This window comes from Myotis nattereri, assembly GCF_964212035.1.
Source record: "Myotis nattereri genome assembly, chromosome: 5".
Lineage (NCBI taxonomy): Eukaryota > Metazoa > Chordata > Mammalia > Chiroptera > Vespertilionidae > Myotis > Myotis nattereri.
This window is the reverse complement of record NC_138080.1, coordinates 55,534,001-55,550,382: the sequence shown is the minus strand read 5'-3', so window position 1 is coordinate 55,550,382 and position 16,382 is coordinate 55,534,001. Positions and strand designations below refer to the sequence as shown.

Sequence of the window (16,382 nt, the reverse complement as noted above, 5' to 3'; positions counted from 1 at the left end):
ACACTTACGGTTTGGGAGATAATTGTCATGAGTGCCTTAGTGTTGGAAGAGGCAATCCACCGTGGGTCCTGAGCACCCCTCACAACTGTATTGGGTGCCAAGAATGTCAGGCTCTGCCCGCTATTTGCTCTTTACCCAGTCTGTTTCTGAGGGTTGTATGCCCAGCAAGCAGCCTTGAGGACTGAGGTAAAGGGGACAAAGAACACGCTTACTCTCAAAGCCATAGGTTCCCCAAGCTCACATTTCTCAGCAGTCACACAGACCCACCACAAGTACAGCAGCTATAAGGACCTCTCCACGTAGCCCCATGGGACTTAGGGCAAAGGGAAGTGACAGGGACATACAGCTCAGCCTGCATGCTGTGCCGAGAGTAAGGACGTCCTTGTCTCTAACAAGTCCTGATTCTGTTTCTTCTGCCTGCACCCATGAAGGGGTGGCAGTCTGACTTTTTAGCTTGTAAACAGGGGGACATTCCAAACCCTTTATAGACCCCAGGAAGATGCTCAGTAAATGTAAGGTTGTTGCACGAATGCCAATTAGAGTGTCACATACATTTAATTACTTTTCCTTAGTAGAAATCTAAGGTAAGTTCAATACCTATTCTTAGCAGAATAGAGTCCTATATTTTAATCTGGAACCAGGAAAAGAATTTGTGGCAAGTTTGTGATCTTTCTTATTTGTGGTTCTCACAAATTGTCTTCTGTTAGGCAATTCACTGCACACTTGTCCATCAACAGCCAATCCTGCCAACCACCCAACATGACCCATAACAAATGCCAGGACCTCATTTCCTTTCTTCTTTGCCCACACAGTCAGAATGTTTCTCGCGTTGAAGCTAAGAGCTTATAACCTCACTAGCAAGGTTCTGATCCTGAGCTAATCCCAGATCGACCCCCCTAATTCTAAAGCAAGTTATTATAACTTTATCTAGCACCAAAACGCAAAATACATGCTTTGTGGAAACTTTACAAATGATACTTCTGTGCCTTAATTGCATTTGAAATTGTTACAGAAAACAGAGCTGAAAAGACTAAAATTGCTGAGAATCATAGACAGAAACTTGGGAGATTTAAGTGCCACCATCACTGTATTTTGTCAGAATGTAAATATAATTGCAGGTGCTTAGAAAAAAAAAGATAAGTATACCAATAAAAATCTTACATGCTGAACGCCAGGAAAGCAATAACACTTCTATTATAAGCCATTTTATGTGATAATTGCCTTTTGAGAAATAGGGATAGGGATATTATCACTAACAGAAAGACTTTAAAGAAATGCAAATTCCTGATTAGGATCATTTTCCAGTGAAGTAAGCAGCTATTTGTAAATGATTATTTCTTTCTTTGTTTTCTCACCAGCTCTTAGCTCTCCTCACATTTCATACCATACCATTATTTGTCTCAGGGAAAAGTTCTCAGCCACCTTGACACAGGCTCTCACCTTGCATTAGGAGTGATAGCTTTTCCCAGGCCCCAAACTAAGCCTATGTGAAGGGACAAAGGATGCCCGACAAACCAGGATATGCTGTTTGTCCTCTAAAGGATTTGGCACTCTTTCTGTTGTTTATCTACAAGACTTGCCAATGATATTAACCACCAGACAGAACAGGAATCTGACTCATTTGGAGCCAATTAGGAAGCTCTAGGCTGCAAGGCTGACCAGTTTTGTGACTTGTTGCCGAAGCAGAAACCAAGGTGAAATAGCGGATGGAAACTGGCCCCACTCTTAATTAAGCCACTTCTGCTGAAAACCCCATTTCCCAGTATATTTGATGCCAACAACATTTGTCACAGTTGTTCCCTAGCAGTTTATTATGTAGTTAAGGTTTTATTAACTCTTTAAAGCCATAGGATACACAAAACTCTAAAACCAGATGACACACTTGGGCACCAATGTAGCTTGAACACACTTACATAAAACCAGAACATTACTTTTCAGATAACCACCAGGTAAAGGTATCACACAAATCTTTAGATTCCCTACCCAGTGTAATGCTTGAATATGATCTGTTGCCTAAAGGTAAGTAAAGGAAGGGAGGGAGCCCACTCGTTTTCTTCCTGCAAATGCACTTTGTAACTGCTTTACACTGATAGACAAACATCAGCTTTTCTAGATTCACATATATGTCCTCACGAGTGTTTCAATGAGCCATTAATAATATGTATAGCATTTTATAGTTTACATTTTTACCCATAAATCTCATTTGGCCCTCCAGCAATATAGTCAGCAGGTATTTTTTTTATCATCACCATTTAACAAAATAGGAAACTGAGGATTAATATGTTAAATAATTTGGCCATGATCAGCAAGGAAACCAGACCTTAATTTTTTTTTTATTTTTGTTTCTAAATCTCAGATTCTTCTTCAAGCCAATACAGAGGGTTTATTGAGTGAGTCATGTATTAGATTACCATTATCATTCAAGCCTAAACGATCATACTGAACTGTGTTCACTGCTTGTGCTCACAAATGTGAGGTCTCAGTACCCACCCTTTCCAGCCACAGAAGTGGTCCTCTGACCAATGCAAACATTTCCTCATGGTCAGGATGTTTATATCAGGACTACAAACACAGGAACAAATCTAGGAAGATGTGAAATTCATTCTAGTTTGAAGAAAAGAAAAAAAAATGTGGAAGCCAATTACAAAAAGGAGTGCAAACCTCTAGTTATAGTGAGAATCAACACTTAAAAAACAGTCCCTTTTCAAGGGGAAGTGTCCCAAATTGTAGATCTGGATAATTAAAATTTGTGTGGGAAATAAATCATTAGAAATTTCATGCACTCATTTGATTTTACTGCTGATGCCATAAAACTTTTTCTAAATGTAATTAGACCTGTAAGTAAATAAAATCAGCTGCAAAAGACAGATTTGAGTAAATTGGGGTTCCAGCTATTGTGATTGCTTTTTTTTATTTCAACAAGGCAAAAGCCCATGTACAAATTAAAATCAGGTTTCATTTAAAAACCAGGCCAAAAAAACCCAAGGTCCGGTCATTCTAGCATTGGGTCCTCAAATCATAAACACGTGGCGCCATTGCTAAGTGCTAACCACTCACATAACAATTTTACCTAAGAAACTGTGTAGGGACACCGAGAACATCTTTATGGCCATTTGGGGCATTCCATTATTGTTGGCCCAGCAAAGTAATCATGCCCTCCCCTCTTTCACAGAAACAGTCAATTCTTCCCCATATTCTTGCTGCCCTTCCCATTCAAGGAAACAATCCTGCTCCCACTGATAAAGGTGGTATTGTTAGAGAGGAATTTCTGGCTAGAGGTAGCAACAGTTACCATTTTCACAATAAAAAGGGAGGGGAGCAACTGCCCAAGCTCATTGCAAATTCTAGCCTTTCACATATCTGTGTAACACTAGCTACCTTTTCTAACTTACTAGCAAAAATATCTTTCCATTGAAATTTCTAAAATGCCTCTAAAATTGTGGCTTTGGTTAAACAGGAACATGAAAGCAGCAGCAGTAATAGAATACTTCACTGCTGAGCCCCATGAGCTGTCAGTGCCCAGCTACCTGGCCCCCTCCCTGGCAGTCCTTGTCTGCATCCACAGGATGCGGCCATGAGGACCTGCTGAAAACGACGCCAGCACTTAGGGACATCGTTGGGAGAACCAGGAAAGCATCCGTTTGCTACAGGATATAAATGACATGGGCGTTTTTCTCGTTATTATCTAAGAATGAGGTTGGGCACTTTCCATGACACCTTTTTTCCCCCTGAAGCATCATAGCTCTTCATGAAAACAGAGTAGCCTTCCAGAGCAGGACGGATCGGATCAGTTTTACGAGGCAAAGCGAAATATGGAAAAGAAAAGTGACTTGCTCGAGGCATACAATGCTTTAGAAAAAGACTTAGTGGCCCTTCCACACTCTCGGAGCACTTGGGAAACCCCCATTCCCCCAAGCACAGCGCATTACTCCAAACACCGCTGAGGAAAAGGATGTCGCATGGAGATGAGGGGAGAGAGGGCAGGCTTTGGCAGCAGAGAGAGATCTCCAATCCAGGTTCTGCCATTCCTCTCCATGACACCAGCTGGAGCGTGTCTCTCTCAGAGTCTGCTATTTTCTTATCTGTAAAATGCAACTATTATAGCCCATCTTTCAAGACTTCAGAAAATGCATGGCTTTACATAGTGCCTAATATGTAGTACATGCTCAATATGTGAGAGATATATATATATATATATGTATAAATTTTTATATATATATAAATTTTGCTGCTGCTCTGTCCTCTTCTCCATTAATTGACTTCCAATAGAAGAATAGAGATATATAGAGATTTCCAACATTTCACTGAGGAATGAAAAGGTAAAGGTCATTTAGCTACAGAGCTATAGCAGGTATCCCATCTATTTTTGAACTCTACTTAAAGGCCACACTTAGTGGCTTAGTGCAGCTGGAAGCTGAGAACTCAAGTAGAAACTACCATCAATTCAATCACATGGGAAGTACTTACAAGTACCCATTAAACTTGTAACGGTCACACATTATATGTCTTCATGAATGTCTCTACAGCGACTACAGGAAGCATTTTTTGGATCCATCCTAACTATAGTCAGAGTACTCACTGAACTTCTGGAATACTTAAATAAAATTTGCCTAAAATAATGTTTTGATTCATTAAGTGCACGGGGATCAAAACCAGATGGATTTAATAGCGGGCTCGTTCCGTTTCTGAGGCTGCTTCAGAGCAGTGCCAGCTCAGAGAGGGGATGACCAATGTCACACTTCAGGCATTAATAGACCCTTGGCTGCAGGCCCCCAGTGTTTGGAGGGGATGCCAGAAAACAGTTGCTGTGACAGGATCATTTTGGAGGCATCCATGCAGGCCAGGGGAATGAGTAACTGCCTTGGACACTGAATAGCTCAGGCAACAGCTGTTTTACACCAGACAGTAATTACAATGGATCTCTTTATTCTTTACAGTAACTGCCACACCACACATGCACGCACGCATGCACGCACGCGAGCATGCTAATGCTCTTAAGGTGTAACACAGTACTCAGCACTTTGTAACAGAAGTGTCCACATGGTCCCTGGAATACTTTGAAAAGCTACCAGGCTTGCTTAAACCTGGTTAGCAACTTACACACACACTTGTACTCACACCCCCTTCATTCTGGTATTCAGCAAATATTTATAGAACATCTTTCAAGTTCTGAATGAGCCCATCATTCTGCTGTTCAGGCATATACAAATGCAAATGAGATAAGATCCCTGCCCTCTACAGGTTTACTTTCTAGCAGGGCATACAGATCAATACACAGGCAAACATACGTGACAGGAGATGTTCTTGGAGCTATAAGTAGTAGGAATACCTAATGCCCATCTAAAATGGCAATAAGAACACTGCCCACTCTTGGAAGATTGTTGATGTCATGTGAAGCTACTGCCCAAGCTATCCTTACAGTGCGTCTCTAGTAGAGAACTATGAAAAGGGGTTGTGTGTGTGTGTGTGTGTGTGTGTGTGTGTTTAATATTTGACCTAAAAAATAACGTATCCTGCTATGTTCTTGTACAAATTAACTGACTAGGTCAGGGTAAAAATAAGTGGCCTCATCATAAAAAATAGAAATAAGTTTATAAAGATATTGATCAGCCAATGTTTGCTAAGAGTAATGGTAACTAGCAAAATAATCAATATTAACTAGTTGATAATAGGATTGTCTTCTACTGAACTTTTATTAAGACAAAAGATAAAATTATAGAAGCTAAAATATGTTGTTCTTCTAAATGCAAGAATATTTTTGCTTACTAAAATAGGACCTGCTATTTTCTACTTGATCCCCTCCCTCACAAAAAGATGACGTATTTGGAGTTGCCTGCCCCATGCAGCCTGCTCCCCACAAGCCACTCTCCTGGTCTATAGATTCTGCTGAGAGGTTGGGCTGAAACAGCCATAATGGCACCTTACTGCCATCACTCCTGTCCTGACTGTGGCTTTGGGATCACCGAACCCATCCTAGGCCCATCATAGTCCTCAGCCAGAAATATGACTTAGAGACGGTGAGGTGACCATGTTGGTCTGTGTGTACGATGAGAAGACACTTATCTGGGAGGAAAGCAGAGCCACCCTGAGAAGCAGGATGAGGGACCAGTGGTCCTCAAAAGACTTTGCATTTAATGAGATCTGAAACTTAAAATAAGTTCCTCCGACTTGAGCTAGCTTGTGTGGGTCTTTGTCCTGTGCACCCAAAAATGTATGAAGACAAATGCAGTTGCTAATTTAAAAATTGGCTCAGATTTACCTACATTTATCAGCTTTCCTCCATTCCAATAGTCAACTTTATTTTCTGAATTCATCCAGAAACATTCATTGAATATCTGTTCAGCTGAGGTACAGGTTATAAAAAGCTGAAAGAAATTATCATCTCCCCTCGAGGAGCCATTTCTGATCAAGTTCACACCCTGGTCCTCTTCACTAACCATCAAGGCTACTTGATGAGCTCAGTTTTAAGCATTTCACTCTCTAATCAGCGCGCCTTTTATTTTCTCAGGTTATTCTGCCGGGAGCCGGTCCATCCTTGCTGTTTCAAGGGACCTGGCATATATGGCATACTGTTCTTAATATGTTTGCTCACCTTCTAGGCACTATGTGTTTTAACCAAGGTCACCTCTCTGAGAAAGGTTGTTTCCCCAGGCAGGGATTTTCCCCTGAAGTTAGGGAGGGAATAAAACCTCTTAACTAAGTGCCAGGTGGGTAATTAATCACTTTAACTATGAACAATCATGCTTAAGCTACATAATCTTTACTCCCTGGAATGGAGATAAGAAATGCCCTAACCTTTGTAATAGAGATTGATAGGATTGAATCAACTGGTATAAATACAGATGTAATAAGACAGCAAGACACCGATGTAAGGAGACAGAGAGAGAGACAGAAACTGGCACAGAACCTACACAGAACGTTCTCTAGAGACAGAAGAACTTCACTGGAGAGAACATGGCAAAAGATCCTGGACAGAAACTGGCCTCAGAACATAGAGACAGAACCTAGCAAGAGAACATGGCAAAAGATCCTGGACTGAACCTGACTACAGAAATTGGCAAGAGAACCTGACTAGAACCTGGTGACTGAACCTGGCTGGAGAACCTGGACAGAACCTGGCTGGAGAAACTAGCGAGGGAACATGGCTACAGAACCTGGCTGGAGAACCTGGAGAACCTGGCTGGAGAACCTAGCAAGAGACCATGGACACAGAACCTGGCTGGAGATCCTAAACAGAACTTCGCTGGAGATCCAGACCAGAACTTGGCTGGAGATCCTGGCTAGGCTGCTGATCAACTGAACGCTGTCTCCGTGTCACTCCTTCTTCGCCGACTCTGTCCACACCTTTGGGGACCCCTGGACCCGCTGGGGTTGGACCCCAGCATTATTCCCCATCACCAACAATCTTTGGCCATTACCAGCACCTGCAACTCATTGATACCACTACCTTTTCACTCCTGCTTGCCACCTTCATCTCTTAGCCAGCTTAACTTCCAAAGCTAATCCTTATGACCTCTCTCTCTCTCTCTCTCTCTCTCTCTCTCTCTCTCTCGGACTCTCAATTCCATTGTCACGCCCTCATTTTGTCATCTTCACTTGAGAATACACAAAACTCTAGTTGAATTTAAGTCTCTGCCTATTCTGTGATACTTGCATAGTCAATGTGATAGGATAAAACAGAAACATGATTGATCTCATTTCATAGTCATTAATATGAAGCCAAGTGGACCTTAATGCTACATTAATCACAGCACAACACTGTTGTCTGTTCACTCTCCCCTCTGGATTTATTTTTGTCTCTAGACCTCCAACACCTCCCTCCACCCCTCAGCTTGCTTTCAGCTGATGTCCTTGCTTTGCATTTCACTGAGAAAGCAATCAAAGGAGACCACCAAAGCTTCCCTCTTGACAGCATCCGTATCCATATACTCGGTGTGTCCTCTCATTATTGAAGGTAAAATAATCCACATTCTAATCTAAGGACAAACCCTCTGCATATACAACAGTTTTCATCCACTCTCACCTGAAGGACATTGCTCCCAGCAATTATTCTTTCTTCGTCGTTTTTTAGTTATTTTTCCCTCTCCTCTTGATAATTTTACTATTTCTTCCATCTTAAAACAATAAACTAAAGAAAACTACTCTCCCTGATCTCTTCTAATAGGTACCCAATTTCTGTGTTCTCCTGTATAACATAACACTTTGAAATAGTTCTTACACTTGTCTCATTTCTCTCTGCCCAATCTCTTCTAAACTGACTACTCTACCAAAACAGTAGGTGTGGAGGTCCTCACTGACCTTCATGTTACTGTTCAATGTCAACATTCAGTCCTAATCTTGATCTATAAGCAGAATTTGACACATCTGATCAGTCTCTCCTTCATACTTGAAACACCTTCTTCACTCAGTTTCCATCTCATCTCAGTCTCCTGTTCGTTTTCTGTTTTTCTTTTTTGGCTTTTTCCATCCTCTCTTACTGCTCCTTTCTCTGTCATCTTTGCTAGTTTCTCCTCCTTTCCCTCACCTCTAAATACTCCATGGCTTAGTTCTTGGACTTTTCTAACTTGTATGGCATATCATATACCTTTCAGGCATTAAATACTATATATAAGATAAGATATCCCAAAGTGATACCTGAGCCTAGTCCTCTGCCATGAACTCCAAACTCAGATACCAACTTACTATTCAATATCTCCACTTAGATGTCTAACAGACATGTCAGACTTCATATGACTACAGCTTAATTCCTGGTCATAAGAAGCATATCTGTTCCTCCTACAGACATCCCAGTCTTGGTAAGTGGAAACTTTATCCTCAGTAACTTAGGGCAAAAGCATTTCGGTTTTGAATTTGTTTTAAAGGTATAATCTTCAACAAAAATTTGCTGATGACTTGATTATCTTTGACTCTTCTCTTTCTCTTCAATAGCATCCAATAACCAACTCATCAGCAAATCCTGTTGAAGGTTCTACATTTAAAACAAACCCAAAACCTAAATACTTGCCATCACCCTAAGCCAGTGGTTCTCAGCCTTCCTAATGCCGCGACCCTTTAATACAGTTCCTCATGTTGTGGTGACCCCCAACCATAAAATTATTTTTGTTGCTACTTCATAACTGTAATTTTTCTACTGTTATAAATCAATGTAAATATCTGATATGCAGGATGTATTTTCATTGTTACAAATTGAACATAATTAAAGTATGGTGATTAATCACAAGAACACTATGTAACTATATATGTGTTTTCTGATGGTCTTAGGCGACCCCGGTGATAGGGTTGTTTGACCCCCAAAGGAGTCGCAACCCACAGGCTGAGAACCGCTGTCCTAAGCCAAGTCACCATCTCATTATGTCTACTTCACAACAATAGCTTCAGAGTTTCCTATCTCTAACTTTTCCTCTCCATCAGCGAATCCAGATATTTTGGGGACTAAAATTTGTAAAATTGTGGGGGTCACACTAAAGACATGTCAATAAAAGCATAAATACAAAATGAGGTATGAATGTGAATATTTAGAATTAGAGATGATTATCACCACAAATAAATTCTATAAAGTTGACAACGATCACATGATAAAATCTATAAAAAATAGTTTTTGTTAATTAACTACCAGAAACACTTCTTTAATACGTTTCCCTACTCATTTAGCTATAGGCTAGTCACCTCTTCATGCTACAAAAATTTCATATTTTCCATAAAAAGAATGGAAAGATAATTCAGTCTTTCTCCTCTAATGGTTAATCAATTTTTAATAAACACATCATCTCCTTTATCCTTTAAGCCCTGGGGAAACATTGAGGGATTTTAAGAGAGTATAGGATTCACATTTTACAAAATCACTCTGGCATAACTTTATTTAAAGATTAATTCAGGCTGAGACGAGAGGCAGGGGGACAAATTAGGGGAGCACATTAATAATGTAGTCTCAAAATGACAAAAGATTTTCTCTTATTGAAAATGGGGTTACATTCCGTTGTTTATATGGAAGTCAACTTCTAAAAACTCCATTTCAAAATAGTAAAAAGAGAAGTCAATTAAGTTAGTCACTGCTTATTTTATATAAACATATCAATCTCAGAAATGTATTGTCTCAGAAAGACAGCTAAGATCTTAACAAGAAGTTTAGCCTCAAATGTTTACAATGAAAATTACTTGATTTACTAATTAGCATATTAGTGATATTTCTGCCTGAAAAAAAGTTTAAATTAATACAAATGTTAATGGTTGGGGATAACCAACTTTCACTTACTGAGAGGCAGCAAGTGTTTGATGGCTTGCACATTTTTTATTGTCCCAAAATGTCTAGCATTGCTAGGAGGAAATTACGCCCAGTAAAAGATTTAATTACCTTAATACCCAGTTTATGGCTGTTCCTTTTCCAAACCCAAAGGTATGTAAACCTCAGACTACAGGCAAACCCTGCGAGTTGCTTGTAACATCTACTCTTAGTGGCCTCTGACAGGAAGGTATGCCATTGGGGAGCACACCCATAGTGCTACTTTCTCTTAGTTCAGACCTACAAGAGACAGGAGGGTATGGCCAGCCAGAAAGGCTCATAACTCTGGTTTGTGAGAGTAAAAGGCCTGCCTTCCCCCATCCCTGTCCTCACTCTATGAGAGTCAGGCTGAGCTTAGTCCCCTGAGCTTCTCCAGGCTGCCAGCACAGAACAAGCAGCGAGTCTCCTCTGCACAAGGCTTGGTTTCAGGGCCTGTGCTGCTTTGTGCTGGAGGCAGGGGAGGAGTGTGGCTGCTGCAAATTCTGCCTGTGATGGGGAGAATGCGGTTCATTCTGGAAGAGGATTAACAAGCCACAGGGCTACTTTTCCAGGGCAATATTTTCTCATCTGCTTTGTCAGTAACAAAATGAGCATTTTAATCTCATTTGCCCAATTCCTGTGTCTTATTTCTCAATTCAATTGATTCCAAACTCAGAAGGAAAGGGGCAGCTATTTAGTATAACCCTGGTCCCCACCACAAAAAAACAACTACTACCATGCTTTTAAAGAGAGTGGGAGAGAATTTCTATTAAACTGAAAGTTCCATCAGGGCGGGGACCATGGTACACAGCATCCAGTTCAAATAGGAGTTTTATATAGTTGCTGAATAAATGTATGAATGAGGACATGAAAGTTCAAACAACCTATGGGTTACACTTTTACACTCATTATACAAGGAAAAATATTTTGTAAATGATGCCTATAATTGAAACTTACTTTTGGAAGTCCACTTTATTAGATTTTTATGCCCATCATAACAAATTGCCAAAAACTTCATGGCTGAATACAGTAGAAATGTATACTCTCACATATCTGGAGGCCAGATGTCTAAAATCGAGGTGTCAGAGTGGCACGTTACGTAAAATTTTTCTACAATGTTTCCATCAGACTACCAGAGAAAACCAACAGAAAGCCAAATTAGTTTAAGGAATCTAATGAGTACAAAAACTGGTATTTGAGTCTAGGCAGTCGGGACTCCCATGTTTCGAGTCATTAACCCGTACTGCCTTCTCAAAGGGGCATAATTCACAGACTCAACTAAACTGGATAGTCCAAGTGAAGTTTGTCTTCAGAAAAGCTTGGGGCCGAAGCTTAAACAATGTCCTCGGGACTTTGTTTCTCTGCACTGTTCAGCTTACTCTATCAGGTTGACTTGATTCTACAATCCCATGTTGTGTTCTTTGGTGCCTCCAGGCTCACATCTCATCCCTGCTGGTTTAAGCCCAGTCACTCCATCCAATCACTGTGGCCAGGAAAATGAGCTCTTCTACTTGGGTAAGCGGAAGGAATCACATGTCCACCCCAGAGCTAGGAGTTGGGGTGACAGCCCTCCCACACTGCACAGATTTAAGGTGGAAGGAGTGTTTCCCCAAAGTCAAACCAGAGAGCTATTATGGATGCCAAAAAGCCAAAAACAATAAATTTCTGCTGAAGAAGGTTTTCACTACACACAGAAAACCATTTCTAGGAAGCAATGACTCACATTTCCTAGGAGAAGATGGTATTATTTCCTCGTACATAAAGCTTCTGTACAAAAGACCTAGGAAGGACCCCAGCCCACTGTGAAATATTTCACTGGCCTCTTAACTCTTCTCTGCCTATGTTCCTTGTCAAATGCAAAACATGGAACAAATGTACTAAATCAAAAAATCTCTGGAAGTCACTACCTAATCCTAAGATTTCTGTTATTCCCTAAGTTGTCCTCTAGACTAACAATAGAATTAGTAGAAGGAAGGTGGTAAAAAGAATGCCATTCAATTGACTCTAAATCCTTTATAAGATTTTAATGATTTTCATTTTTAAGATATTATCAATTTATTAAATGTTACTGTACATGGTGGCTACTTCAGTGTAGTAAAACATGTTGTTACTGAAGCAATTTGATTCCTCTCTTACTTTGTGTCTCCATCTGACACCTTTTGAGGTCAGAGCTTGCCAGGTCAGTACAAAAAGAGAAAAAGCATAAAGAAGAAATGTCTGTGTTCAAGACATTTGTCACTCAGTTATACAATGCTACTCATTTGCTAATTTTTAAAATTCTATTTAGGTTCTTTCTTCAAGAACACAGGCAAAAAAAAGAAAATTCCTAACAAGAAATAGGAAGAAACATAGCAATCTAAACCAGAAAGAAACTAAGAGAAGCAGAGAAGCAATTGCTTAATTCTCTGTGAGATGATCACTAAGAACATCCCAAATTTATTCCATTATTTACAAATTCCTCAATTAGAGGTTGTTTTTATACATGGGGGAAGATTAGTATGTTTCAAGTTTCAAATTATTTTGTAATACCAAATTCGATATAATTTTCCATTTCATTAAAAAAAACTCTAGTTTTCACAGCTCTTATAAATTGTTATTAAGAACTGGTCTTAAATTTCTCCAAATAATTTTGTGGGAAAGACTAATGTTTGTTAATATTAGCCATACACTTAAAATCGTTAAAATAGATTTTATAAGCATTGTTGATCAAAAACCTGCTTGGTAAGCTGTCACCAATTGTGAGCAAAAAAATAAACATAAAACAAAGTCATTTTTTCTGACAGGTTTTTCCAGTGCTTTCTAGCCATGTAATTATTTTAAAGCATTATTAAAATTCATGATGCCTTCATTTTATATTTTAAGGAAGAGATTTATTATTTGGAAACCAAAGAACACACCCACATGTACACACATGCGTGCATGTGCGTGCTCTCTCACACACACACACACACACACATCTACTCCTTTCCAAACTGTTAGAAAACAATCCAGTAGCAACCCTAAATGTATTTGCTTGACATGAACATAATAAAATTTAATTGGGTTGAATAAAAATCTATTTTTGAATTTAAATAAGTTAAAATAGCACCTAAGTATTTTTTGTTTTCAAGGGAATGCATAAGCAGATGCATACTATGTATGTATATATATATATATGTATATATATATATATATACACACACTAGAGACCCAGGGCACGAAAATTCATGCACTTGGGGGGGGGGGCATGGAGAAGGAGAGGCAGCTCCTGCATTGAGTGTCCGCTCCCTGGTGGTCAGTATGTGTAAGCTACTGGTTGTTCCAGGTCGTTCTGCCATTAGGGCCAATTTGCATATTACCTTTTTATTATATAGCAGCGGTTCCCAACCTTTGGGTCGCCAACCTGTGGGTCACGACCCCTTTGGGGGTCGAACAACCCTTTCACAGGGGTCGCCTAAGACCATCAGAAAAGCACATATATAATTACATATTGTTTTTGTGATTAATCACTATGCTTTAATTATGTTCAATTTGTAACAATGAAAATATATCCTGCATATCAAATATTTACATTATGATTCATAACAGTAGCAAAATTACAGTTACGAAGTAGCAACGAAAATAATTTTATGGTTGGGGGTCACCACAACATGAGGAACTGTATTAAAGGGTCCTGGCATTAGGAAGGTTGAGAACCACTGTTATATAGTGTATATATATATATATATATATATATATATATATATATATTAACTATAAACTAATATTTAATATATATTACAAAAACTGATTTTTATATGTGATTCTAATCAAGATTCATAAATTGTTGGCAGCATGGCAATAGAAACTGGTTAAGCAGTACTGTAGAATACCTATATACTCAAAGAGGAAATCATTTGATATTTTTTCTGATTTTGCTCTATTTAGTAAAACATGAGTATGTATCATATGCAAGCACAAAAACATAATTACTAAAGATATTTGATATCATAATTGTTATAGTATATTTTTAAAGTTGATATTCTTAGATCAAATTTAAGATATGTTTGGTTTGTTCTCACATAAAATGTTCAACTTACGAAAGATAATGCAACTGAGTTTGTCAGTGCAGCAGGAGCAAAAGGTACATACATATACCAGACACACAGGACTCACTTTTCTTTCTAATCTCACAAACTTTAATCAAGTCCTGGAATTAATGCCAGAGATCTTAGATCATGCTTCCATTCACAGTGAAATGAATATTGAGAATATGTTTTTAAAAATCAATTCAAGTTACAGACCTAATATAGGCTTTTTGAGATAAGAACTTAGAGAAATAAATTGCAATTTTCATTTACATATAAACTCTAGGATCAGCACTCCACAGCTGTCTAGGGGAGTACATGCAGAGGTCCCTAGTAAAATGTCTCTGACTTCAACAGTGTCTAGAGTAAGATTTTCTGGATGGCCACCGTCCTCCTTGTGCTCTTAAATAACTTTCATTCCTTTCTTACATGCCCATCCCCAACATCCGTGGCTTCAAGATAACCTGCTGAAAAGAACAATCCCCAAAAGCGACCATCGTTGGCAAAGACGACCCACCTTCTCTAAGAGGCCCTCAGAACTACTCTTCTCATTCTCTCTGCTATTTGTCTTAGTTCCATAGACCCTCAACCTTTCATCCTTTCTTAAATCACCTCCCCAAACTCTTCACTATGCCCTAGGAAACCCTAAATCTTTTGTCAGCTGAATTGATATTCGAGCTATGTTCTCATATGTTCCCCTATCTCCTTGTTCTAACAGCCCTTATTTTCCTAAGGATACAGCTTCTTCAGCACTCACCCGAGAAGTAACTTTATTTCCCACCCTCCCCATACTTTAGGGCTAAAGAGAAAGTCACTTTCTTCCTTGATCCTTGTTGACACTTCCCAATCATTTCTCTTTTCTCTTAAAAAAGGGTGAGGGGTGGGTTTATTTTTCATAGCAAACTATCTTTTCATAGTCCATGCACTTTCATACTTGCCCAGATTATGGCTATTTGAGCTTTCTCTTTGCTCCTCAAAACTCCAGCATGTCCCATCCCATCCTCAGGTGAAAACCTCATTTTTAATTTCACCAAAACAACAGAAGCAATCTCACCCCCTAATTTATCAATCAGCCTGTGTCTGTGCTCATAGCCCTGACTTCCTCCTGGGATAATGGATGAGCTTTCCTTGCCCCTAAGGTGTTCCTCCTCTTTGACCAAAGTATCAGTAACATATTTCATACTCTTCTGATTTCCCTCCCAGCTGTTCATTTCCCACCTTCTTTGCTGGGTACTCCTCTTCAGCCTTCACCTACTTCTCTCTTAAGTGCCAGATATCTATTTCCAACTTTCTAATCATTATCTCCACATAGATGTCTACCTAATAGGTCCAAAGCTAACAGGTTCATTATTTTCCCCACCCTTTTCTCCACTGGACCAAAATCTGCTTCTCCCTCTGAATTCCTATCTCAACTTAATGTTATCTGTTTAGTTTACCAGGCTAGAGACTGCAATGTCGTTCTTTAGGAATTCTTTAATGAGGTTAATTGGGGATAGCCACATTAAAAACAGCAGACAGATTTTTTCTGCAGTATTTCTCAGATCTTTCAATATATTAATGCTCAATATGAAACCTGAAGAACTGAATGAATTTTTTTCAAACATATCTAATCAAATAACCCTTTTGTCAAGGTGAGTCACTCAGGACTAGTGTTCTGAAGACTACTCTGTGAGAAATGCTACTGTAACATCACTCCTCCATACTTCATGCCTCATTACTGCCCTAATTTAGACCCCTGCCATCTCTTACACAGACCATCTCTTTCCTGAAACGCCTCCTGCTGGACTCTCTGCCACCACTCTCTCCAGAGCCCCTGCTACCAGTTTTATTTTTCTCTCAGACAGATTTGCTCATGCCTCATCCCGTCTGCAACTCCAACTTTAAAATCACCATTGGCTTTCCATTACACTTAAGTTCAAGTACTGGACCTCATATTGTATTACCTTCAAAATCTAGCCTCACCCATCTTCCCAACTTCAATTCTTTCCACAGCTCTCCTTTCCCAAAACATCACATTCTTTCATCCTTTGGGGTGTTATTATTTCACTGTCACTACTCCAAATGGCCTCTCCTGTTTC

General features: G+C 39.4%; 1 protein-coding gene across 1 annotated transcript in view; it reads right to left on the bottom strand.

The window, feature by feature from the left end:
• Nucleotides 1-16,382, bottom strand: part of IQCM (IQ motif containing M) — a gene marked incomplete at both ends in the record, with an annotated part of 298,165 nt that overhangs the window by 257,094 nt on the left and 24,689 nt on the right. The window lies entirely within an intron of this gene.